General features: G+C 40.6%; 3 long non-coding RNA genes across 3 annotated transcripts in view; 2 read left to right on the forward strand and 1 right to left on the reverse strand.

Annotated features, from left to right (window-relative positions):
* LOC307021477 overlaps positions 1 to 26,257 on the reverse strand; it is a 654,272-nt gene that overhangs the window by 408,667 nt on the left and 219,348 nt on the right. The window lies entirely within an intron of this gene.
* LOC307021478 overlaps positions 1 to 26,257 on the forward strand; it is a 421,766-nt gene that overhangs the window by 260,635 nt on the left and 134,874 nt on the right. The window lies entirely within an intron of this gene.
* LOC307022651 lies at positions 18,708 to 21,123 on the forward strand. The gene is made up of 3 exons (XR_013803468.1): positions 18,708 to 18,899; positions 19,029 to 19,364; positions 19,676 to 21,123. It is a non-coding gene; the product is annotated as an uncharacterized lncRNA (long non-coding RNA).

A 26,257-nucleotide genomic window follows, 5' to 3' on the forward strand; every position in this document is an offset into this window, starting at 1 on the left:
AAAAACACCATTGTGGTGAATCGTTTACGTTTTCCGTTTCCTATCTACTTTAAACAACCATCAACTGAGAGTAACTGTATATGATAACAACTCCTAAATAACCTCACAATATATATATTTCTTCCAATGAGTTCGTTATTTCATGTCTAACAAATGTTCCTCTTTCCATGTCGTATTCTAGATGGAAAAATCCACCTATCATATTTAATTTGAATAAAACCTTAACTTTAATGTACTTCATATTCTCAGTAAATCTCTTTTTACTTTCCCCTAAGGTTACTGTATGTAACATAATTTTCCTTGAAGTATAATTAAGTACAATCCTTAGTTAATGACAAATACCATGAAATTCACAACGCAATGCAACGGTATCAATCAGTTCTCAAAGACTATATTTAAATAACAGCAAATCATTGTTTATTAATTTCAATATATCTACCACTTCAAATCACACCTTGATCTGTTAATTTTCTATGTATTTCAGTCCAACTTCAGATCACTAGAGACAAAAGCAAGCAGACACCCTCCGGGCCGCTGCTGCTCTCGAGAGGAAAAGGGTGGGGGGAACTCTCACAGACAAATATTGACACCCCCTTCTCTCTCTCCTGCTGTAGCTCTCAGCCTCCTTTGGAAAAGGAGGGCTTCTTTCAACAATTAGCACTTCTGCTATCCTTTAATTCAATTTTTCTGCTTGAACCCACTGTCCTCGTAAGCTCTTAACTCACGCTCCTCTCGTTAAAATTCTCCCTTCATTATGACTTCGTATAGAGCTATTCATCTGACTTAGGCTGTTTCTGTTACCAGTAAATATTCACAGACTTCATATCTATTGATCTGACTTACTGTCTTTGGTACCAGTAAATATTCACAGAATTTTTTTTCCCCGTACAGTCTATTCAGCTTTTATTGTCCGATGTTTATTCCAACAAGTTTAGCAAGCCTCTCAGCGCGCTTCAACACCGTCTTTCAACGATGTGACGCTGACGTAACCCAGGCTTACAGAACTCTTTATCGTGACGTTTGGCTTTATAGATTCAACCCCCACAGAACAAAGGATTAATGAGGTCCGGTCACTTCAAAATTGGTTTTCGAAGGTTGCGTTACTCTCCTTTGGATTTTACTTATAACTCAACTTCGATTCCTATGAACCTAAGAATTGTTATTCAGATTCGTCTCCTGGATGCCGTCTGAAAACAGCCACTGAACATCCCCCAACGAGTCTTCAGCCGTCTCCTTTCTGAAAAAAGTACAGGGCCTTTCACCTTCGTCTTACATACCTCGTTGATTCACTTTTATGTTATATAACTTTCCTACCTATCTAAAATATGTATCTGTACTGTTACTATAAAAACACTGTACACTTCGTCTGACAACCCTAAAATTTGGAATATGGTCAAATCACAGGTTTCGAATTAAATCGTGTCTGCTCACCTGGTAGCCTATTGTACAGAGCTCTGTTTTTAGTTGTCAGAAGAGGCCGAGATGTTTAGCCCTGGACTATTCCGTCCGCTTGCTGCTGGTGGTCTCTTCCCCGAAAACACCCCACTCAGATCACGTCGGGGTCACCATTTGTTGGAGATTTGGAGGATGTTTAAAACCAACCTCGTCTCCGCGTGTCGTTTGATAAGCTGGGTAAATTCGTAAAAAGGAAGGGATTAAGAAACACCAGAATGCAAGTTAAACAATAATCTTGTTTTAATGATAAAAAGTAACAATACAAATACAAATACAAATACAAATACAAACACAAAGGAAGTACTTCCTGCTCTTCCTCCAATCTCACGGATCTGGTCAGTTTGAAGAAAAGAAGAGGCTGGTTTAAAGAAAACATAGGCTTATATCCAAAACCCCAGGAGGAGCTATGCGGCTGCCCCCCCCCCCCCCCCCGAGGGGTCCTCCACTTAGAAAAGACAGCCAATCAGCACGAGCCAGAGGCGACCCTTAAATTCGAGATAACAAACCCCTCCTTGCAAGTTTCACATACTTTTGGCATTTTATAAAGATAGTTTTAAGATATACAAATAACACATGTGAGTTACCTTAACCTCAAACAATAATAACAAGAGGAAAACATCAGCTCTGATCTCAAGCAGTTAAAAAGTACCGCACACTCATTTAGCCTGCAGCTCTTCCAGACACTTGAGCTATTGTTCTTTAAGAATATTCCCTGCAGAATCTTTATTTCAAATAAAAGGTTTCACATTGCATATTTCCAGCTTCCTTTACACATACTGCTATTATTAATACAAAGTAATCAACCACACACATATATTTAAAACAAGTAGATTTCCCTGATCATTTGACATGCTGCTTCCATTTCCCATAGAGTAATAAAACATGTTTAAGCTAATTTCTCCACACTGTTTGTAGCCCTCCAGTACCCACATATGAAAGAATAAAAGCAGAAGAATCAAATAAAACACCAATACAGGAATAGTTGATAAATGATTATACAGGACATCTGATCACAGTAAGAAATACACACACATATTCTCTTTGAAGTGACCCTTGTTATAGGTCCGAATGTCCTGTCCCCTGAAAGTCATGAGTTTTGGTTGATTAACAGAAGTTTAATTGTTCTTGTGGCTTAATGGCTTCCCTGAACTTCCCTTCACCCCAAAGTCAGCTTACTAGGAATGAATACATTTTATTGATAAGCTCAAAAGGACGTTTATCTTGGTTACTGCTGGGTGACCCAAGTCTCCAGGCCTGCAGGATGTGTAGGAGATAAACATTAATTCTACAAGACTTTAACTACATTATCTGAAAATGTATCTGGGACTTCCCCTGTTGATTGCAAGGACTATTGATAATTAACAGAGAGACCCTAGGGGCCTCTTCTTGGTATATGCTACGCAGAAGTCACTCAATGCAGAAATCACAAGTTTAACACATATTCTATATAAGGTGACATTAAAATGAATATACCAGATTGAACTTTCCTGCCATAACACGTTACTTTAATACTTCAAATAACTCAAATAATACTTCAAAGTTAAAGGTTGTTAATATTGATTTGTGTATTAAAGTATCTGCAGTAAGTATTTGCAGACTAAGTAACAAAGTACATTTAAAGGAAAATATTTTTCAAGTAATAAGTGTTGAAGAAATGTACCAAGTTTGTTGTTTGCCTATATCATTATCACTTGTGATTTTCATTTAAATAAGGCTCAATAGCTGTGTACAAGCTTAAGATAACTCAAAGCTAATATCTACATTGGCTAACTACTTAGCTTTACAAATAATTAAATATTAGAGTTAAAAACAAACCTAATTTAATAAGTAAAATGTCAGATGTTGAGTCTTAGACTAAGACTGATGAAGTGAGTGTAGTCGAAACCGAGCAACCACAGGCAAATGAAGACCCGAAAATGGATAGCCTTTCCACACAAGAGCCACAAAGGAGCCAAAGAGTCCGGAAGTTAACGGAAAAGGGCCAAGAACTGCATGATGAACAAGTAACAAGACTTTTACACCGTTTCAGTGTGAGGTACAAAAGGTGGAAAGATATCACAAAGGAAGCCAAACAAGCGCTGAGTGGTCAATGCTCTAATGACCTGCTGCATGAATACATCACTAAGGTAAGCAAGACCTCCAATGATGTGAATATTGCTAATGAAGAGTTGTGGCTCATTGACATTCCCGACCATGACATACGTCGCAGAGAAGACACCTGTGAAACAGTAACAAAGAAAATCATTGACACTGCAAGAGAACGAATAGACACAAGAAAGGATGAAAGTCATTAGGATGAAAAAATTGGTAAAAACCAGACAATCTGTTGCCTCTGTTAACCTTTTAAGCACTGAGCCTGTTTTTCAGGTCTCAGGCTTGAAAATTACATTCCCAGAACAAATGACCATATCTTCCCTTCTAAAAGGGTTACATTAATAATATTTTCTCTCAAAGTAATGATAAACCTGTGAGTTGGATGTAGAAAGTCAGAATCCATATAGATGTTTTTTATTTTAAAGAAAATTCAGATTGAACATAGTAAAAAACTGTAAATGATAGTGTCCGTCCAAAAATTAATTTTTACTTATAGTGAAAACCACCCTTGTATGATGGTAAGGTAGACTAAAAGCTTTAGGAATCCAAAGTACAACATATACTAAGTACCCTGTATCAAGATTGATGCAAAACAAGTGACATTTGACCTTTTTAGAGAGGTTTAGCAAACAAAACATACTTCTAGGGTCATTTGGGTGGATTTTCCATATATCTGGCAGCCCTTGGTCGATTTTGCTGATTGACATCTCTTTCTAACCATCAGAGCCAATGGAATCGAGGGAAAGTACCCCATACACACACAGCTTACCAAATAAGGAGTGAGAGAGACGCGTAGAAAAACCGGAAGCTGCTCTAACCTCTGGTGGTTAGCATTAGCAGCTAATTTTCTTCTCCGATTTTTGTATAAAAAATGGAATTGTGGATTATCAATAATTTTTTCAAAGTGACAGAGACATGGATTAACCTTCAGCCGCATTTTTTCTCGTTTTAATGCCATTGAACATGACTTTTGATCAGAATAACAGCTAAGGTGAGCATATCTCCGTGTTTTGTTACCTAAAGCTACTTGTGTGTTGTCTTTGCTTTCCCTGTCACGAGTTCTGATCGCTAAGTGATGATCCTTATATTTCTATAATCTGTGGACTCTCAGGATGTTAGCTAAGCTTGTTTGTGCAGATCCAATAAGTATATCCAGGGGTGCACATAACTGGTACGCAGGTACGCATGCGCAGCAACAATCTGAAATGCGTACCGTCACTTGTGTCACAAAGCGCATTTGTATACCAACGTACTTGTGAAGCTTTTCCAGAAGGCGGTTAGATCACTGGACGACAGAGTCGGTCTCCGTGTGCACAGACAGGGCTGCTGTTAACGTCGGCCTGTACAACGGAATTGTGCCAAAACTACGCCAACCGGCTGCGGAGGGAGACTCCCCCCCTTCACTGGAGAACTGCGCTAAAACAGCTGATCACAACGTTCACACGTCCCCCCCCCCCGTTGACGTTCACGATACAGAGAGCTTCATCAAATAACTTTGAGTGGAGCCAGAAGTTGGAGTACCAAACACTGACTCCAGGTACTCATCTGAGTACCTCACTAAGAAAATTAACCCCTAACCCCCTCAGCTAACCCCTGAGTATATCGATCGGTGTTGCGAGAGTTCTGTGCTAACAGTGCTAACAGCCTTAAGATTGTTTCGCTCGTAGCTAATTCAGAGGGTCGGCGCTAGCTTTGTGTTTTTTTTTGAAAAAATAAATTAAAATGATCAGTTAGCTGAGTTTCTTCCCGTTACATGGATATAAAACATAAAAAACATAGTTTATTGAATATTAAAAGGGCCCCAGATGCTGTTTCCTGCAGATGACGCGTTTTCCCCCCCGGTATCGGGGGTGCGGTGTAGAAGGTCAATATTCTAAAAACCAAGACTTTGTTTATTTGAAATCAGATGAAAACAAACTGTCACGGACCCGGAAAAATAGTTTTATTCCACTGTTAAATACAAACATGCCACTTGTAAAAATGAAATAACATTTCTGTGAACTGATATTTGTTTAGTGAGCTTATTGGAGGATGTTCCTTGAAAGATTGTAAAATGTCAATGAAGATGTCAGACTTAGTATATTTGTTAATAATTACATACAACACATGGAATTTGTGTGTGTGTGTTCCAAGTGAATCTGCGGCCCCCTGGTGGCAAGTACATCAATGATGTGGCCCCCACCACCATCAAAGTTGCCCATCCCTGGTCTAGGTTATTAATTGTTTTGCCTAATAGTTGCTTAACATGCTACAATAACATTTGCAATTCGTTTTTAATCTGCCATGTACGGTATCAATGTCTCTCAGCCACCGTCGTGTCGTGTAAGGTGGGCGAAGTCCCTCCCTTTACGGGGGAGCTCCTTATTTCGGAAAAATTATGTATTGAAGTCAATGGGGAGAGAAAGATTATCTTTCGATTCCATTTGAATGGTGCCACGAATTACACATATAAAAAGATTATTTTGCAAGTCAAAAAAAAAAAAATGTGTCGTAAAACTGTGAAGTAACTTGTTGTTGTTGTTTTTGTGTGAAACCGCTCAATTAACTATATCTCCTGTCTCGCACCACACACCAAGACGGCCGTCACGTTAGCACATTTCACTTCTTTCTTTCAGAATGAGGCGAAAAGTATTAAACGAGGTGAAAATCACTACAAGTCTGGGAGTGTTGAGAGCTGTACACAAAAGGGGGAGTTAGTCGGTTCCGTAAGAGCCAGCATGCAGGACCGGGAAAATTGTATAAGAATGCAAACTTAAATTGATTATAGTATATTATCAATTCAGGTTAAGAAACTAGTGTTGCTTGCATCCTATTTTAAAGGCATTTCTTTTTATACTCTACTAAAATGCAACAAAAAAAAGGTTTGATTCTATTAATTTGATCTTTTTTATTGCACTTTGGCAGCAGATTCATGTGTAGCTTCAGATCTAAGTTGTCTTATTAGTAAGCCTAATTTATACTTTTGTAGCAACACTATTTTTATATAATGGCAAAGAAAGGGTTCAGTGTCTTTTCTTTTTTTCCTGTTTCATATGTGGCAGCACTGTTTAATGTGTCATGGCCTGGCTCTTGGCCATAACAAAAAGCGTGGGAAGGACAAGAATATGTATATAAAAAGGTATTTATTTGGCAAAACGTTATGTGGCCAAAAAACAAACATAAGGCAAGGCAAAAATAAGAATAAGCGCTGCTGCTCTCCGAGGTCCAGTCCTCTGGCGGGTAGCGAACACGAAGCTCTGGCTCAGGCCTTTTAATCCTCCGGTGCGAGCTGTCAGGTGTCCTCAATCAGTGCGTCAGGTGTCCTCAATCAGTGTGGGCACAAGCAGAGGAGGATCATTAAAGGGCCAGACGCACCACAGGAGACCTCCATGCAGGGGTCGTCACACCCCACCCCTTAAAGTCGGTGTCCCCAGGACCACCGGCATAACGAATTAACCCTATCCCAAACAAAAAAAAAAGTCACAGAACACAACAAATATATAACACCCTCTCTTAGCGAACCCTAATTGTAATATACCACCTTATCACAACATCTCTGGATGTGACCAAGGCCACCGCAGGAGTAGCACCTCCGGTTGTTGGCACGCCCACAGTCACGAGCCATGTGGCCTGGTTTGTTGCAGTTGTAGCACACATCCTCTGTTTTTTTTTCACAGTCCCTAGCCATATGTCCTTGATCTCCACACCGATAACAGAACATTTCCTTGCCACTTCCTCGACCCCTGCTGCCGCTGCCGCCACGACCACCATCAAAGCCGCCGCCACCACCACTTTGACCAGTGGAGCAATGCTTGGCCTTCTGGTTTCTACGCAACATAGTTTTGGCCATAGCCTGCGAGATCACGCAGGAGGACGTGACCTCTGGCACCACTGTAGAGCTCTCCTCAAACCCAGACTCAATCAGCCCACCATTCACTAAAAATGCCGGAAGAACATCAGCCCAAACTCTGCTAACTGCCAAACCGTTGCCCAGAATAAAATGTATCCCCTCGATTGGCAAAGCTGGACGTACACCAACAGCTATTTCACCTTTAACAAGGTCACAGTCAATATACACCCTATGAAAAGGCATAGGAAGAACTTTTAATCCCATTCCCCAACTCAGAACTGTGTCACCTGTGTCACTTTCATCCGACAACGGCAAAACAGAGTCAACAATATAGGAGTCGAAAGCCCCTGTGTCCCGCAAGATTTTGATTGGAACTCTGACATTACTACCTAACAATGACACCAAGCCGTCTCGTATAAATGGAGTATAAGATGCCAAAACCTCAGATCCACATAAGTGGGATTTAAGCACATCGGCACCACAGCAGCTTTTCACAGGAGCAGCCAACGCAACAGGCCCAACAAAACATCTTCCTCCCTCATATTTTGCTCTAAGCGCAGGACATTCTTCCTTCCAATGGGGTCTTTCACGACAGTAGTGGCAATCATCGTTATTAACCACATTAGATTTGATCAAACTCGATTTCCCTGGATCCATCCCAACATCCTTCTATTTCCTTCACAAACAGTTAGTGCCCCAGAGCGCCCTCCGAACCTGCTCTTATGAAGCAACACAAACTCATCAGCTGCCACTGCAGCTCCAGCCGCGGAAGTTACCTTCTGTTCTGTTATGTGAGTAGCAATCCTGTCAGGAAGAATATTTTTGAACCGTTCCAAAATCATGAGTTCACATAAATCGTCAAAAGAAGCGATTACAAGAGCAGTTAACCAACGTTTAAAATGAACCGACAAATCCCTCGCCATCTCCACATACGTCCGACCTTGTTTCTGCTCAAAGGACCTAAAACGCTGTCGATAGGCCTCTGGCACCAGTTCATATGCCCTAAGTACCGCCGATTTTATCTTACTATAGCTAGAGCTATCCTCAAAACATAGGGAGGAATATGCAGACTGTGCTTTTCCTGTGAGAACACACTGAAGCATCAGTGCACAGTCTGCATCAGGCCAATCTCTAGCCCTAGCTACACGTTCAAACAACAACAAAAAACGTATCAGGATCACTTTCATTAAAGTGCGGCAGCAAGCGCAGGTTATTAATGTCAAAACGATGAGACCTGGGCACCTGTTCACCCTGCCCCTCACCATCTCTGAGAATAGACAGACGATGTGTCTCCAACTCTATCTTGGCTTTCGCAGATTCTTGCCGTATCCGCTCCACTGTGATTTCCTTTTCAATTCCCAACGCATACTTTACTCTGTCATGTTCCAGCTGCAACAACAACAATTCTTTCTGCTGCTCAAAAGAAAGTGCACTAGCCTGAAAAAGAGGTTTTAACAAAACCCCCTCTTCCTTTGCAGCAAACACTCCTGTCTCACTCAATGTCGACACTATAGAGTCTTTGATGTTCTCCTTCATCCTCCTATCACAGACAATAGTCACCGAGAAATGCTCAGCAATCAAGAGCAGCTGCTCTCTTGAAAAAGTGCCAAGAGACTCCTGAGACAGAACTTCAATAAATGCCTCTACGTCAGCCACATTAATTTAGACCGGGCCCTCACCGGAATACAACACCGAACCTTTTACGCCGAGAGAAGAAAAAAAACAAAAAACAAACCGGACCGACACCACAACGTTTGCTATGCGTCCAAAGTGGAACAACACTAACTTATTGATTGGAGTTTCCCCACTAACTATTACCATCCCACTGAGTAATCTCCTCCCTAGTCTTCATGCAGTTACTTGTGGTGGGTATTTATGCACTGGAGACCGCTGGCCCAGCAAAGCGACTAGCAGGCTAGCAACACTACTGAGACCACGGCCATGCTCCCAAGCCGAAGCTTCAACCACTTTCTCCGCAACACTACACACCCCGCTCAACAATCCGAAGGGGACCGCCGCTTAACCTGCCAGGGAAAACTCTGCACCGCTCCGCACTGCTCCACATACAACGCACCCAACAAACTTTATACACGCGCACCAACTCCCAACACAAATCTTACCTATCCGTTGCTGTATCACAGATAAAAGAAGTGGACGAGCCCCCCATCTGTCATGGCCTGGCTCTTGGCCATAACAAAAAGCGTGGGAAGGACAAGAATATGTATATAAAAAGGTATTTATTTGGCAAAACGTTATGTGGCCAAAAAACAAACATAAGGCAAGGCAAAAATAAGAATCAGCGCTGCTGCTCTCCGAGGTCCAGTCCTCTGGCGGGTAGCGAACTCGAAGCTCTGGCTCAGGCCTTTTAATCCTCCGGTGCGAGCTGTCAGGTGTCCTCAATCAGTGCGTCAGGTGTCCTCAATCAGTGTGGGCACAAGCAGAGGAGGATCATTAAAGGGCCATACGCACCATAGGAGACCTCCAAGCAGGGGTCGTCACAAATGTTTCTTGAAAACATTACCCACTGTAGTATGTGACCTGTGAATAAACTCCAACTCTGTATCAACAACACTGTTGTGTAACTTCAGTTAAATACTTGTATGTGTGTAGATTAGAAAGAGGTAAGATAAAGGATCTGCAGTATTTTATGAAGTATTCATCGTACAAAAGTCAGTTTTATACAAGTACAGATGTGGCGATTCATTTCAGACAGTTTGAAACGCGAGGGCCGTGATTGGTACGTGATCTACCCTCGCTCAAGGGAAAATCTCCAGCTTGACTTGAGACCGCCCCCGTGATAGATAAATGTAATTATAATGAAGCCAGCTGCAATGGATCATTGATCCACCAGGGGGTGCAGTGGGGTTCCACACTGGAGCTCATGTGAAATAAAGTCAGATACAGTACGCTGGATGTACAGCAGAACTTTGTTAAGATCCATATGTCACGGATATCATACTCTGTGCTAAATAAGAGACATGTAATCATTTACAAAACATCACCATGTTGTTATTTACCAAAATAATGTTGTTTAGTCGAAAAAAACGAACAGGAGGAAATGCAGCCCGGCTCTCGATTTTTAATCCTAATTTAATCATCATCTTCACCACGATCATTTATGTTTATGTTCGCCGAATTGACATGAAATCACTGACACATATGAATATACTGTACTTCATTAAAACGTTATTAACGTGCCTAAACTCAGTAATTCACTAAAAATATTTATATTTTAATGGAGCCTCGTCAGCAGATCAGGATCCCAAAGCGTGGCGGAGGGATCCGGATCTGCATGACGGGTGCTATTTTCCCCATAAGGAACAAGTCGCTGCAAATTATCCCGCTTATTACACGGCCACATTCTCAACAAAGTAACGACATGACTCCCAGTATTAATTGAAATGCTTTTATGGATTTAGAAAATGTTTTTATTGATTTAAAAAATAGTTGTATGTATTGATTTAAATTGATATGCATCCGCTAAGAAAAATAGTCCGCTGTTACCGTTTTTTAAATAGTCTGAATGAAACGGCAGCTCTCAGTTGTGTATTTACACAACTAATGGCCCATCAACCACAGCTCTCTCTCCCCCCCCCCCCCTCCCCCCCTGATCTTTCTTCTCCAGCAGCTAAATTAACTGTAGGTTACTCTGAGTGACAAGCTTACAGTTAGACCAGGGGTCTGCAACCTTTTTGACCAAAAGAGCCATTTTGCTCTTTTTTCCCCAAACATTTTTTGTCTGGAGCCGCAAAACATATTTCATAGCTTGATAGCTAAGTTGTATTTATTGTTATATCCAGTGCTTGAATTGGGCCGGTACTCACCGGTACGCAGTACCGGCACTTCTGATTTTTACCCATGTGGTACCGGCACTTCTTACCGGTACTCAGTAAAATACCGGTACTCAGCCGCCGGCAATATACGTATATATTGTAAACGCAACGCAGCGCAAATGTGGGTCTGACTGCCTCACAGAGGGTGACTACCTGTCTACATGACGTGGCCTGCCGACATTGCCACTTTCATACAGATCATACTGTCATTCAAGCTCGGGAGGGTGTGTGTTGGTGTTTGTGTGGCGCGAGCGAGCGAGAAAGCGTGCGCACCGGTTACGTGTATTGTTGTTAGCATCTGGTGCTAGCTATCTGCGCTAACGGATATACGGAGCTGTTTCAACAACAAGGTGGAGGGAGAGTCCTTTGCTGTCAGACTGAGAGGCTGAAAACTACAGCTCTGGTGAGGTAAATTACTCTCTGAGTCTTTAGATAGTTAACTTAGTTTAAGTTATATCAGTGGGTCTCAAACGGTTCGGTCACCATTTATGTAAACACATATTTCCATTTGATTAGTAAAATATGCATGAATAATACAAACAAAATGTTAACTAGGTGAAAAAAGGTAAGATAAACTTGTTGAGAGCTAAAACTAATCTTTGCTGTTGCCTCAAAGAGGAGCAGGGGGGAGAGGAGGGAGACAGGAGAGGCCGATTCAGGAGCCCAGACACACTCACAACTATAAATGAACCAAAAACAAATAAATAAACAAGTTTCAATGTTTTTTCATATTGGATATTGTATGTTATTGGTTATGGCCATGTACTTATGATTTTATGATTATTTAAATGTATACATTTTTGTTTCAAATGGGTGTAGTCTCTTTATTTCCCCCTCAAAATGCACCAGATTGATGCATTTAAGTCCAACATTTAAAAAAAAATCTTACCGGGGGAGCATGCCCCCGGACCCCCCTATAGGATTTGAGGCCCGGCCCCACTGTTCCCAAATAGATTTGCAATTTTTTTTAAATAGTAACCCATCTCCATACGTTTCTTTTTGGGTAGTAGATTTAAACTAGAGGGCTATCACTTTGTGCAGCAACGCTATTGACAAATAAATCCAGCAAAATGGCACAAAAAACTGGTAGTGGCCTCAGGGACGAGGAGTCATTTAACCAGCCAGTAGGAGTCAAGCTTTACTTTTTACAGTTGTTTCATTATGGATATTGAGAGTTATCCATATATCTCTTCATTTTGCTCTCAAAGTGCACCAGATTGATGCATCTAACTTCAATATTTAAAAAAAAATGTTCCCGGGGGAGCATGCCCCCGGACCCCCCTAGACTAGAGGGTGTCAGGTCCACTGCCCACTTATAAAAATAGCACTTTACCACTGCATCCCCTCTAATCTCAGATGCACCCTGAGTCATTTTGTTTAAGTACAGTGAGCCTTTCTAAAATATACAGTAAAGAGACAAACCCACCAGCATTATAGGATATACTATGACTTTGTGCCAAATACTTGTTGCTGATTTCGAGTACTGGCACCTTTTTTATTCCAATTCAAGCACTGGTTATATCAGACAAAAACTACAGTTTTTTTCCATTTATTAGGCTATTTATTACATTATATAAAACTGTTAACCTCTAATAAGAAACAAAGAACTCCTATAAGGAGAATTACAAATAATACACAGGCCTACTTTAAAATGAATGTATATTATTAAAATGGGCCCACTTTGAAATAAATAAAACATATAGCTGCACCCTAAAACAAGTTAAGGTAGGGTAGGTAAGAATGGAGAAACCAGCTCGTGTGCGCTAGAATTTGAAAATACACAACCGGAAAAAATAGGCCTCTTCCTTCAGACTTTCTTACAGATTCCCTCCTCCAACACACACGAACGCGCATCATCAATGAGGCCACCAGATAAATTTGTGCACAGATGGAAGGCTGACAGGCAGGTAGGCCATCCAGTTATTTTAGCCGGGTCGGCTAAAATGATTGGTCGTGCTTTTTACAGCCCTACGGCTTCCAGAGATTAATTTTTGTATGTATTTATTGTCAAAGCATTTCATATATTCATTGCTATCGGGACGTTAAGAGCATTCCATGGAATATAACAAAAAATGTTTTCTGAAATGAATTACATACCCCATTGAACTATGACTGAAGATCGTCAGCTGTCTTCCTCTCCCGTGTTGTTCCTCGATACGTAAAGGCTGCAGCACCGTTGACAACTTCTCTCTACATATCAAACATACCGGTAAACCAGCATCGTTTGCTGTGAAAGCATATAACTCTGTCCACACAGAATTAAATCCTGTGTTCCTCCGGTACTTTTCTTTGATTTATCCATAGTTCGCTCATCGAGCCGGGGGTCCCCGCGCGAGTGCCTCCAAGAAAAGGCGCTCGCGCGGGACCGTAGCAGGATGTGACGCATATTTTAGTTGACCTAATTAAAACCGTTTTGTTTTTTATTTATGTGTCACAGTATCACCTCAAAATACAAGATACGAAACATTTTCAACCGTGCAACAAAATAAAATAGTCCTACAAATACTTTTATTTTATTTCCTTCTTATTTTTGTCTAAACTCAAGGGAGCCAGAGCAGAGGGCTTAAAGGGCCGCATGCGGCCCGTGGGCCGCGGGTTGCCGACCCCTGAGTTAGACACAACACTGTCATTGCAAGTGACCCTTAGTTAGTTGACTTTTATGTTCAACTACTAAATTTGTTACTGATAAAAAAGGGCTTCTACTGTACCTAATTATCTTAACACTAGAACCGCCAGAGGTTTTTGTATAGGCCTACCTAAACCCGTCAAATCCCGCTACTAGAATGCAATTTTTAACAACATAGGGTGCTACATAACACACTTTCAGGAAAAGTCACGGACTGGGAGACTTTAATATTTTATTGAAAAAAAGTTACATTGCACGCACACAACACACATCACACAAATTGACCCGATTGGCGGTTCTAGAGTTAAATAAACTCACTAATTAATGAAACCAGTTCAATACGCATTATTCTTATTCTTATCATTCTTTATGAGCGCAGAAACAGTCTTAAAATCAGATCTGTTTTTTAAATGAAATCTGACGGCAGGCAGTTAGCTCTGATCACCTATGACAAATGCGCCGCACCTAATCGCTGGCCATTCAGCAACAGACACTGTTCGAAATGGGGGGGAGCCAGGGGGAGCTTGGCTCCCCCGAAGAGGGAGGGAGCCCCCTTGAAGGCTGACTTTGAGATAAATAGGGGAAGCCCAAAACAATCGTGCATATTTGTGTCACGCAGATTAGAAATGTTGAGTTTCTGTAAATAACAGTTCTTGAAATAAATAATAGTTATTGTTCATTACAGTTTCTGAATATTTGTTTTATATTTGTGAACATGTCTGGGTGTTGCCATCTGTACGTGGCGGCGCTGCATTCTTACTTACGTTGCTATGGTTATGGCGGTGATGCCGGCGCGGTATTTGAAATGTTCATATTGATATTTTTTTAACTCTGGCTTTGTAATAAAAAATATGGCAAAAGGAAAACAGCCAAGCGTCACAGCTTTTGGATTCACAAGCAAAGAAGCGAAGGAGTCTAAAAATGACAACGTGAACGGAAAACAACTTTTAGTTGGCCGGCTGTAAGCGGCGTTAGGGTCGAGCTTGACAGCTCCACACCGAGGGAGAGGCCTGCCGATGCGGAGCCTGAAGAGGCTTCAACAACGGCCACATCCGCCGGCATAGTGACACCGTCTGTATTAGTAGAAGAGTGTTTTTATAGCAATGGATAGAATCCGCGCTGCTGCGCCAGTCAACAGAGCGTGCGTGTGACATATTTAGTAGCAGGATGTGCTCTGAAAAATAGGGCTCCCCGAAAGCTAATGGGTAATTCAAACACTGACAGAGCTCCCTCTATACAAATCAAACTGTAGACGGTGTGAAAGCACCTATTGTTTTAAATAATGGTCGGAATGTGACCTGTGAGCCTTCTGAATTACCGTGGAACAGCACATTCTAAACTAAAATGTTCAATCAATAAAGTAACATCTTATCTTATCTTAATAATATCTTCATATTAATAATAATAATAAATCATACAGTATCTGTCCGAAAGGGAGCAGGAGGAAGCAAACACAAAAATATACAAAACATATACTGCATATTAAAGCAAACGATTGTAAAGGTAAAAGTATGAGAATAACAAATAAAGAAGTGTAATGTAAATATTTACATTATAATTATGATTATTTAATATATAAAGACTATATATTATTGAATTACAAGATTAGATATACTTTAGTTGATCTAAAATATTGATGTGTTCAAATGCTCTTCAAAACACAACTGAAAGTCCATGAAACTTGTCTTTCTGTATTTGTGAATGAAGCGCCATCTCCTGGTTAAAACCTGAAATTGAAAATCTGGCAACGCCCTCTTGGAAAATAGTGGGAGGGCTTAACATTCCTCTATACTGGTCTTAGGCAGGTCGTAGGCAGGAAGCTTTAAGCTGGAGTCTGAAATTCAGTGCTACATCTGTAGAAGTGTGTATTCACCTGGTAGTAGGCTGTCAGTAATGGCTACGCCTCTATTTAGACTGGTAAATCTCGGCAGACTGGCAACATTAAAAGTAGCTCTCGGGTTCAAAAAAGGTTGGGCACCTATAGAGTGTCACAGTGCACCTATAGAGTGTCACAGTGACACTCTAAAACCCGGAAGTAAGTTAGCATTTTACCACTTCCGGTTCCTTTGAAAAAAAAACATGCAATATCTCCATAGGATTTTGGAAAATAGCTTGAAATAAGGTCTGTGGTTGACACAAATTGAAGAGACAGATCACGTTTCGTTCAGCCGGATAATATCCACATGTCTACCCTACTTTTATAGTTTTCGTATCATAAATCCAATCGATAGATTTAGGATTCGAGGAGAATCAAGGAGAACAATCAATGATTTATAACGTTATAACCAACACACTCTCACTCCATAATCGTCCAGGAGCGACACTTGGTCAGGGTCCCGTGGCGTGCAGTTGTGACGCTCCTAGGCTCCTTCAGCTTCATAAAGGGACGCAAATAGCTTTCAAATGATTGCAATGTATTCCCATCTGCGGCGGGATTTGACGCTCATGGAAGCACGGCATTCGTTTGTGTCGGCTGCCCTTAAAGTCCAACTTGTAGGTTTTTTTTTTTCCTACATTTATGCTTAAACTTGCTTGAAAATTACAATTAAAAAAGTGAATGCAGGATTTGATATGTTTTACGAGACATAAGGGCAGTAATTCAGAGGGAAAGGAGCAATTTTGAGCTCTGCTCTTAAAAACAGCTTTTTTTTAAGGTCAAACGCGTCATATTACATCACAAAGGGGACACATCTCCGCTCTCTGACCGCGGGAATAGTTAGTAGTTGCATTGAGCGGTTGTGTTTTAGTGAGCTGGTATTTTTCGGTAGTTTTACATTGTATTTCACCATTTGCAATCATGGTGCAGTATTGTGTTTGTGCAGGTTACACAAATACCGGCCTGCCAGGACAAATGTTTATCAGGAAACCGTATTACATCTCTCTCTCCCCCCCGCCCGTTACTATATTATCAATACTACTTTAGTTATAGCCTGATATATGTGACCCGCTCTATCGAAATCAGTCGGAAGTCGCAACGGCTCATTTCGAAATAAACGTGGATTTGTATAAAAAACTCGTTTTTCGGGGTTCGGGTGTTTTGTTTGATTTTAAATAAATAATTGTCTTGGCTTTCAGAATATGAACATTTTATTGTCAAAATCACACGATAAATACATTTTTGAAGCTTGTAAAGGGAAGATGACAGCTCTCACTCACCACTCTGCTGTTCCTTAGTGCTGCTCCCCCTCCCTCCGGCTGACATTATGAATGAAAGGTGTATAGTAATCATAGATAACACGGCAGGGTCCCGTGACAGTTTGTTTTTATCTGATTTCAAATAAACAAAGTCTTGGCTTTCAGAATATTAAACTTGTTTCGCCAAATTCAGATGATAAATATAACTTTGAAGCTTGTAACGGGAACATGACAGGCGGAGAACGGAGTAACGTAACGTCACAGCTGATATAACAACAGCCGCTGTTTCTTGTCAGTGTTTACCCGGGAAACAAACACAATACACACAAACGCAAAAATACACAAACACAAACACACACATACTATATAAACCAACATTATTCCTCGCGACCTCCCCCCAGTAATCCAAAATGAACATGTTTTTCCCTCCGTACTACTTGATAATTTATTAGCCGCTAACTTTTAATCAGGTCAATGGATTCCAGAGAAGAAGAAATTGCAAGACTGTTGAACTCCAACATTGCGAGAGGGACAGCCTCTGATGAGCAAGGGGTTCAGCTGATCACAGATTACTTTCTGACGGCACCGGTTGAAGTTGCCCCATTATCCGGCTCCGATTCAGAGTCAGACAGCCCTGACAGCAGCCCTCAGACCACAGATGCTGAAGATGAGGAAGACACCACCGAGGACGGACCACTTGTTAGCAACCCGGTGGCTGAGAACCTTCAGACAGCGGCAGGGTATTATGTGAGCGAGGACAGCGCCAATGAAACTGAAAAAGCCTGTGCGTATAGGTGTAGCTGCACTTTTAATAATGGTGTTCCCTGTTACACTCGTTTCACACCCTAGGAGATGGTCAAGACACAAGATCAGATGAATGAGATGACAAGTGGTAAGTAATGTGAAGAAAGAAAAAGCTAAATGGGCAGTGATAAATCTTTGGTAGGCCAAACCTATGTGTCGAACATTATACAAGGGCAATGTGTGTACGATGGGCCTGTGTGTTTTGTAATACAAGTTAACTTTACATTTTCAGTGATGAGTGATTAACACAAAAAATAATGCAATATTTAAAATATTTCCAGGTGAAAAGCATGTGGTCCTCATTGGAAAAATAAGCACCAACATGAATCTCTCCAAGATGACCAGCTGTTCAAAGAGAGGCCACCAAAAAGACAGGAAACAGCAGAGAACGTCTTATTACATAGATGGGCAAAAAATCTGCCGGGAGACATTCAAGTTTTTACATAGGTGAGTTTGATTTTGAATAGACATCAATTTCTGCAGTATTGCTATTTTCAAATGAAGTAGTCAGTTGAATTAGAATTGAACTGAGTTCGAGTTTATCAGCTCACAGTTAACAACAGAATAGAAGCAGAATATGTTAACATTAACAAATTGAAAATACGTGATTGTACATAATACAACATATAAAATCTATAAATGTATCTTTGTGCACCTGAACCCATACATTTATACTCATACATAAAAATGTACAAATAAAAACATAGACTTACCTACATTTTTGCATACATAAAACTAAAGCAATGATAAATACAAAATATAACACAAACTACGACCAAAACCTAATTATAATCTACTGTAACCTACATTATCCCTTCAAATACTTGTATTTTAAACGTTTTCAGAATTTCTCAAGACAAGCTGACCGCGATCATTCGGTTCTATAAAGAACATGGCTTGGCACCAAGGCTGAGGCGTGGTGGTCGTGTGATAAGCAGAAGGGTGCTGTCCTTTGAAGACATCCAGCGAATCGCACATTTCATCAATAACTTTGCAGATGTATTTTCCATGCCACTTCCTGGACGGATACAAGGATTTAAGAGGACAGACATACGTGTTGTTCCAACAACCGAGACCATGTCCTCTGTGTGGCGGAAATACAAGGCCCAGATGCAGGAGAATGGTGGGTATTTTCTTGCATCTTAATTATTTGTTTGTTTTTTACACAGAGAAGCCAGTTTTTTTTTTTTCAATGAAAAACTAATGATGAGTAATCTAACAATACTATCTTTCTCTTTAATCACCTTCCCAGGTCACTGTGCTGCTGGTAACAGCACATTCAGGAAGCTGTGGAAGGAGCTCATTCCCAGTGTGGTGATTGGGAAAAAAAATGACAGACCTTTGTTGGTTTTGCCCTAAAAATAACATGGCAATTTACTGTTGCTCCAATCTTCCAGACTGCGTAAAATCTGCTAAACTGAGGAAGCAGGAAGAACTCCTCCGCACCGTGGGTATAGAGCGACAGGCTTACCAGGAGTTGGTTGCTAGCTGTAAGCAAACAGTTAGTGAGCTGGGAGGGAAACTAGGACCCAACCCACCCTGTAGCAGAGAAACTACCATCCACTACAGCTTTGACTACGCACAGCAGGTGAGGCATATGATAGTGACGAATAATGGAATAATGATACATCACTTCAGGCCCCAAAACAGATTTGTTGGGTTTGTATCAATATGTATGTTCACATACATTCTTGAAGAGTGATATGTAGATGGGGAAATAAACTTATTAGGATTTTCTTAACAAATGAAGTCGGAGTATCTGTTTTTCCTCTACTGTTTATAGACATCACCAACACAAAAGCAAATGTACAGTCACAAAATACTGCAAATAGAATTAAAAAAACTTGTTGTCTTCCTCATTACTCATTACTCCATACATCTGTTGGACTGATGTTACAGGTCCGCTACCCCAGTGACCCTCTCCAGCGGGGGCCCATTTACTTTCTGGTTCCCAGGAAGTGTGGAGTATTTGGTGTCTGCTGTGAAGGTGTTCCTCAGCAGGTCAACTACCTCATCGATGAGGCTCACTGCAGCAGCAAGGGCTATATTGCTGTCATCTCGTACCTCCACCACTTCTTCTCCCAGTATGGGCTTGGGGAAAAACATGTCCTTCTGCACTGCGACAACTGCTCTGGGCAAAACAAAAACAGGTACCTTATCTGGTAGCTAGCTTGGCGATGCATGGTGGGACTCCATGCAACGATACACTTTCTGATTGCTGGCCAAACCAAATTTGCGCCTGACTGGTGTTTTGGCCTATTTAAGCAGCGGTTCCGCCGCACACCAGTGTCCTGCCTGGAGGACATCAGCCAAGCTGTCAGGGCCAGTACAGAGACTGGAATCAACATCCCCCAGCTGGTTGGGAATGAGTCAGGGGAAACCTTTGTCAAGACAGACAACTGGCATGACTTCCTTGCCCCCGGCTTCAGACCTCTGCCAGGTATCAGAAGGTATCATCACATCCGCTTCACAAGTGCCGAACCTGGAGTGGTTTATGCCAAGGAGCTAGTGGAGAATCAGGAGGAGTCCAACATGCTGCTTCGTTAGTGACCGTGTAGCACGTCCTACTGAGCTAAGTCCTCCTGGGCTTGATGGAAAACGGCAGTGGTACCTCTATGAGAGAATCAGAGAGTTCTGCACGGAGGAGGCCAAAGACATCACCTACCCCCAAACCCTCAACACTTTATTGCTAGAGAGTGAGCTAGTGAGTGAAGGCATAATTAATCATTATTATGTCATTCTTAATATACCGTAAATACTGTAGTGATTTGTAAATATATTTCAAATTGGTTTAATGTATTTGTTTTTACTATGTTGCTTGCTTTTGCTATATTTGAATGCTGTTTTCTGCTTTTTCACTTCACTTTCACTTCATTATTCCAGATGGGAAACTTGATTTGCAGTCAGAAGCGCATGATCATTTTGATTGATAATCGATATTGTACATTTTATTTATAAATTATTTTGCTTGTGTGTTCACATGCAGCTTCTTTCTGAATGAACGTGTGCCAAGTTGTTGAACTGTATATCATTTGACATATTCATCCAAGTATTTATTAATGCCAACTAAGTGTGCTTTTTTTTTTTTTTTTTAATACAGGTTCCAGAATGTTATATGTACATATCACCTCGTGCACACCCATACCCACGTGCATGCCCATTATCACGTGCACGCTCATTAGTATACAATTTGAATGTTTGTGTGCTCAAACATGACCACTAAAATGTACACAAGTTCAACTTTGCATTCAAATTGTATATTGATGAGCGTGCACGTGACAATGGGCGTGCACGTGGGTGTGGGCGTTAGTTCTAGGGATTGCCTTAGTTCTAGGGATTGAAGTGTGCATGTGACAAAGGTGGAAAAGTATAGTCTGTGTATGTGTTTGTGCAAACATGTCATGGTACATTTGTTTTATTGTTCATGGTTAATTTGAATAAATACCTTAAAATTGACTGCAAACTTTGAAGGCCTTTTTCTCAAAACGATGAGATGGTGATAGTCATTATATAATGTGACATATTTTGCTTAATATTTGGAGTACAAAAACAATCCTGATATCATTTGAAAGCTAGGAATCTCCTCTTTCCAACAGTGTATCTAACTCAAAATGTGTCTTCGGGTCAATGTGACTGATTTGGATAGAGCAGGTCACATATGATATCTAACTTTACAATGTTGTGATGTGACGTTAGCTAACATTCTGTAGCTAACGCCGATCACTCACCAAGATAGCTGCCCAGTTCTCCACTGGTTCTCCTCACACCACAGCTCAATTTCTCTCCGATGGCCGTTATTTCTTCTAATCCTTGGCTGCTCCTGGTCTCTTGGACGCCTAGCAGGCTCATAATTATAAGGTTATATATAAGGTATTTTTCCCCTTCGATTCGAAGAAACATATTTTTTCGGAGTAAAGGATGGCAGAAGACACTACACTACCCAGAATCCCCAGCTATCGTTTAGGACTACACCATGTGCTCTGTTTGACAAGCCCCATGATTAGTTCTCAAGCTCTGTGATTGGTTGACCTCCAACTGCATTCCATTCATTCCAGTGGCTGGAATGTCACGTGATCTTCAAATTTCTCCCTGCAAAAAAAAAAAACATGGCCGAATTTCGTTTTATTGTCGGTGGAAAATGCCTATTTTAAAGTTAGTTTGGCCATTAAAATGCATTTTGATGTCATTTTATGCGAGAAATATGAGTTGTTATTCCAGATTATGTGTGCAGTGGATGTACAATGGATGAAAAACGCGATTTATCACAGGTTTGATAATGATGCAGCCCTCAACACATCTAAGTATATCATGGGGTGTCATCAAATGCCGTTGCCATGGTAACGAAATGGTCGCCATGAAACACGGTTTTCTCATAACTCCAGTTATTGCTCCAAACGGCACAAAACTTCACAGGTTTGATAACGATGCAGCCTCCAACGCATCTACGCGTATTATGGGGTGTCATCAAATGCCATTGCCATGGCGACAGATCACTCGCCATCAAACACAATGTTTATGTTACTGCTGTAACTCAAAGACATTGTCCGATCGAACTGAAACTTCCCACGTTTGCCAACGGCCGAGTCATCGAGACACCTAGACACACACGTCGACGTGCAGACAACATCGTCGAAGACCCGCTCAACGCTGCTTGCAGCTTTAATTATCCTTGTGTTTATTTATTTGTTTGATTAATAAACACAAGTTGGAGTCCGTCAGGACCGAGGGTCGGAGCAGCTCATTTGCTTTAGAGAATATTACACTCGGAAGTAAGTATTCTCTCCGCTTCGCTTGACAAACCCTGTGATAGTCCTCAAGCTCTGTGATTGGAGAGTGTGCTCCGAGGGTTACCCCGAGCGACGAACAGCACTTGGGATGGAACCACGGCAGACTGTCCAAAACTGGATTTGAACGGGTCCACCCTGTCCCCCACCCCGTCCCCAGAACTACACATTGCCTGAGCGCTGAGGACGGTGGTCTGAAGCCCACCTCTGCTCCGCGCGTCCCTTGATGAATTGGTTAAATTATAAAAGAAGGAATTCGAAGCACCAGGATAAAGGATAAGACAATAATCTGTTTTAACGGTAAAAGCAACAATACAAAATACAGAGTATTCTGGGCTCAATTCTACTACCGTGCGATATACCAACCCAGTCTCATGGCATTTCGTGTTCACCAACACGATTTTTTATCTATTGATTCGTGTTCACCAACACGATTTTCTCCTTTTTTTCGTGTTGCACAGCACGATTTTAAAAGCAATGTATTTCTACTGGTAATGTGTTTCGTGCCTGCAGCACGTCTTTTTCTCCGGTCGGGTCATTGGAAGACCGGAAGCTGTGTGGTTCATAAAAACATGTTCTTAATCAATATCAAGCCACAATTATTGCTTTTATTTTAAATCGTATAATTTCGGACTTTTGTTGCCGTCTGTGAGGAAAATAAATGGGGCTCAGAGCCTCAGAATACTGAAATCTGTATTTTTAAATCTTTTTTTCCTTCTAATTTGTTATTCTTTTCAAAATAACACAATGTTATTTACTCACCAATAACACACAATTATCCTTGCTTTTATTTATTGGTTTGATTCCATAATCTCTGGCTTTTTTGGTGTCCGTCAGGAACTGAATTTCAAAATAAAAATAACCGGAAACAGACGTAGGCCTCTAGGAGTTTAGGATGGCCGAAGACACTACACTACCCATAATCCCCAGCTATCGTTTAGGACTACAGTCCCCGTGATTAATCTTCAAGCGCTGGGATTGGATGTTGGAGTGGCAGTGCGCCAAGGTTACGCCGAGCGTCAAACAGCTGTTTGAAATGGAACAAAACCACGCCAGACTATCCAAAACTGGAATCGAACGCCCCCCCCCAGAACTACACATGCTGGCTATTGTGTTTCGCAAAATGTTCCATGGGACGTCTCTACTGAACGTTTTCGTTTTTCCCACAATTAGAAGTTGCCAGTATTAAACACATTGGTGTTATCAAATGTAAAACATATAATTAATAAATGGGTGAAAATCGCTTGTGTCCATAATGCGTAGCATTAATATATACCCACATGACAGCTCATTGTTACTTTGTAATTCTACTCCACAATTCAGAGGTTAACCTGATTGCCAAGTGCCAACAATCAGGAGAGATATTTGATAGTTGGTGCTTGAGAAGACTAAACATTTATCTGCAATTGACATGAATGGAAACGAGTAATAAAGTATATTCATTACTCGTTATTCTCTACTAATAGTTAATTAAAGACTGTATAATGGCTATTTTGCACATCCCTTTCAAGATTTCAAGATTTTCAAAGGTTATTGACATATCATATACAAAACTACGGTGTATGCAATGAATGAAAATCTTGGGTCACAGGTTCCTCAACAGCACATTACAAGACATCTATCAACATGGGTCTGTACCTCCACCATTAAACTGTCATATTCTGCACATTTCTTATACTATCTACATACATAAGAGTATAATTCATATGTATAATATCAGTTAAAATAAGTGCTTCAACATAGTTAACATTGCAGGAAAGCAATATATTAGACGTTAAGTACTTTGTCAGGCTTAATATTTATCTGTAGATACCCCCAAAGTTTTTTTCTTATTTAAAAGAGGACCTTAATCTAAAGTATTATTTAATGTTTAAATAAAGGTTAATTCGTTTTTCTGTTTTGCACATCCTCCTATTAATATCTTTGTACATCTGGCACTAAACTGTTTTATTGTAGAGATCACTTACAGTATCTTCTTGATTTTTTATATTCTATATTTCTATCACAGACCTTCTACTTTCCCCCTATGAAAGTATGTACTCTTAATATTTTTTTAATCAAATATAACACATAAAAACAATAATTCAATAACGTGCTTTAACCACAAGGCGGTGCACACAAGGTGCACACAGCCATAATAACTTTTTATTATTAGTGTAGGACACTTATGTATGTACAACATCTGAAGATGTGTAGTTTTATTCATGTTTTCACATAATTTTATAGCATATTGCTATACTATTTCAGACTCAGTATTTACATTCTTATCTTCAAAGAAAATCAAAGTCCTTTTATATCAGCTGTGCACCGTTATGGTATAAATATAACCTATCTGCGAATTAGATCAAATATAAAAGTCAGCCGAATTAAGGTTGATACTGCAAGGAGACGTATTGTGTGAAGAGAAATTGAAGATGTTGTTTAATTGTTGATATATTTATGATCTACGTTAAGTATTCAGTTTCGGTGGCATTTCTTCCAGTTTTTCCAAAGGTCTTCTCATCAGGGCTCTATAAATAAAGAACTACGGCAGATCTGTAATATGTAATGCAGCCGGACCGTGTATTACAATGCCGTTATGTGATGACTTTCAAAGAGAAAAGCAAGAACACTCGGAATTAAGTACTATTTTATTCTTTTAAAATATTTTCCGGATTTCATATTATATAAACACAAAATCCCAGCATGCATTGCGGCTAAAACATCCAATCAGCGAGCTTAAACCATAGCTGAGGATCTTGGGTAAGCGCTCGAAATGCCTACGTCTGTTTCCGGTTATTTTTATTTTGAAATTGAGTTCCTGAAGGACGCCAACAAAGCCCGAGATTATGGAATCAAACCAATAAATAAAAGCAAGGATAATTGTGTGTTATTGGTGAGTAAATAACAGTGTGTTATTTTGAAAAGAATAACAAATTAGAAGGAAAAAAAGATTTTAAAAATACAGATTTCAGTGTTCTGAGGCTCTGAGCCCCTTTTATTTCCCTCACAGACGGAAACAAAAGTCCGAAATTATACGATTTAAAATAAAAGCAATAATTGTGGCTTGATATTGAGTAAGAACATGTTTTTATGAACCACACAGCTTCCGGTCTTCCACGACCCGACCGGAGAAAAAGACGTGCTGCAGGCACGAAACACATTACCAGTAGAAATACATTGCTTTTAAAATCGTGCTGTGCAACACGAAAAAAAGGGGAAAATCGTGTTGATGAGCACGAATCAATAGATTAAAAATCGTGTTGGTGAACACGAAATGCCATGAGACTGGGTTGGACATACGTATCGGGATGGTCAGTCAGAAGAGCGCCGAGCATGATTATTGGACAGCTTACATACAGTTTTTGGGGGAGGAGTTGTGTCGGTTGCAAACTCCCTTCATATTTCTAATTGGTTGCTTCACTCCTGGGCGGGGCCCTAGGCAATGAGTCAGCAGTCGTTGATTCCGTCTGTTTCGCCCCATCTCCTTACAAGGAGATGTTGACAGATGACCAATGTATCGCTGGGATCACACACACACACACTGTGTCCTTATAGGGATGTTTCACTATATCGTTGCACATAACAGGTATAGTTGATCAATGATTATTTCATTGTACAACAATCAATAGTAACGAGGAAAACATTACCTCTGCTCACAAGCAGTCCTACAGCAATGCTTTGGAGTAGTAGAATTTTACATACATAGGACTCTTTG

This window comes from Notothenia rossii, assembly GCF_949606895.1.
Source record: "Notothenia rossii genome assembly, chromosome: 10".
NCBI lineage: Eukaryota > Metazoa > Chordata > Actinopteri > Perciformes > Nototheniidae > Notothenia > Notothenia rossii.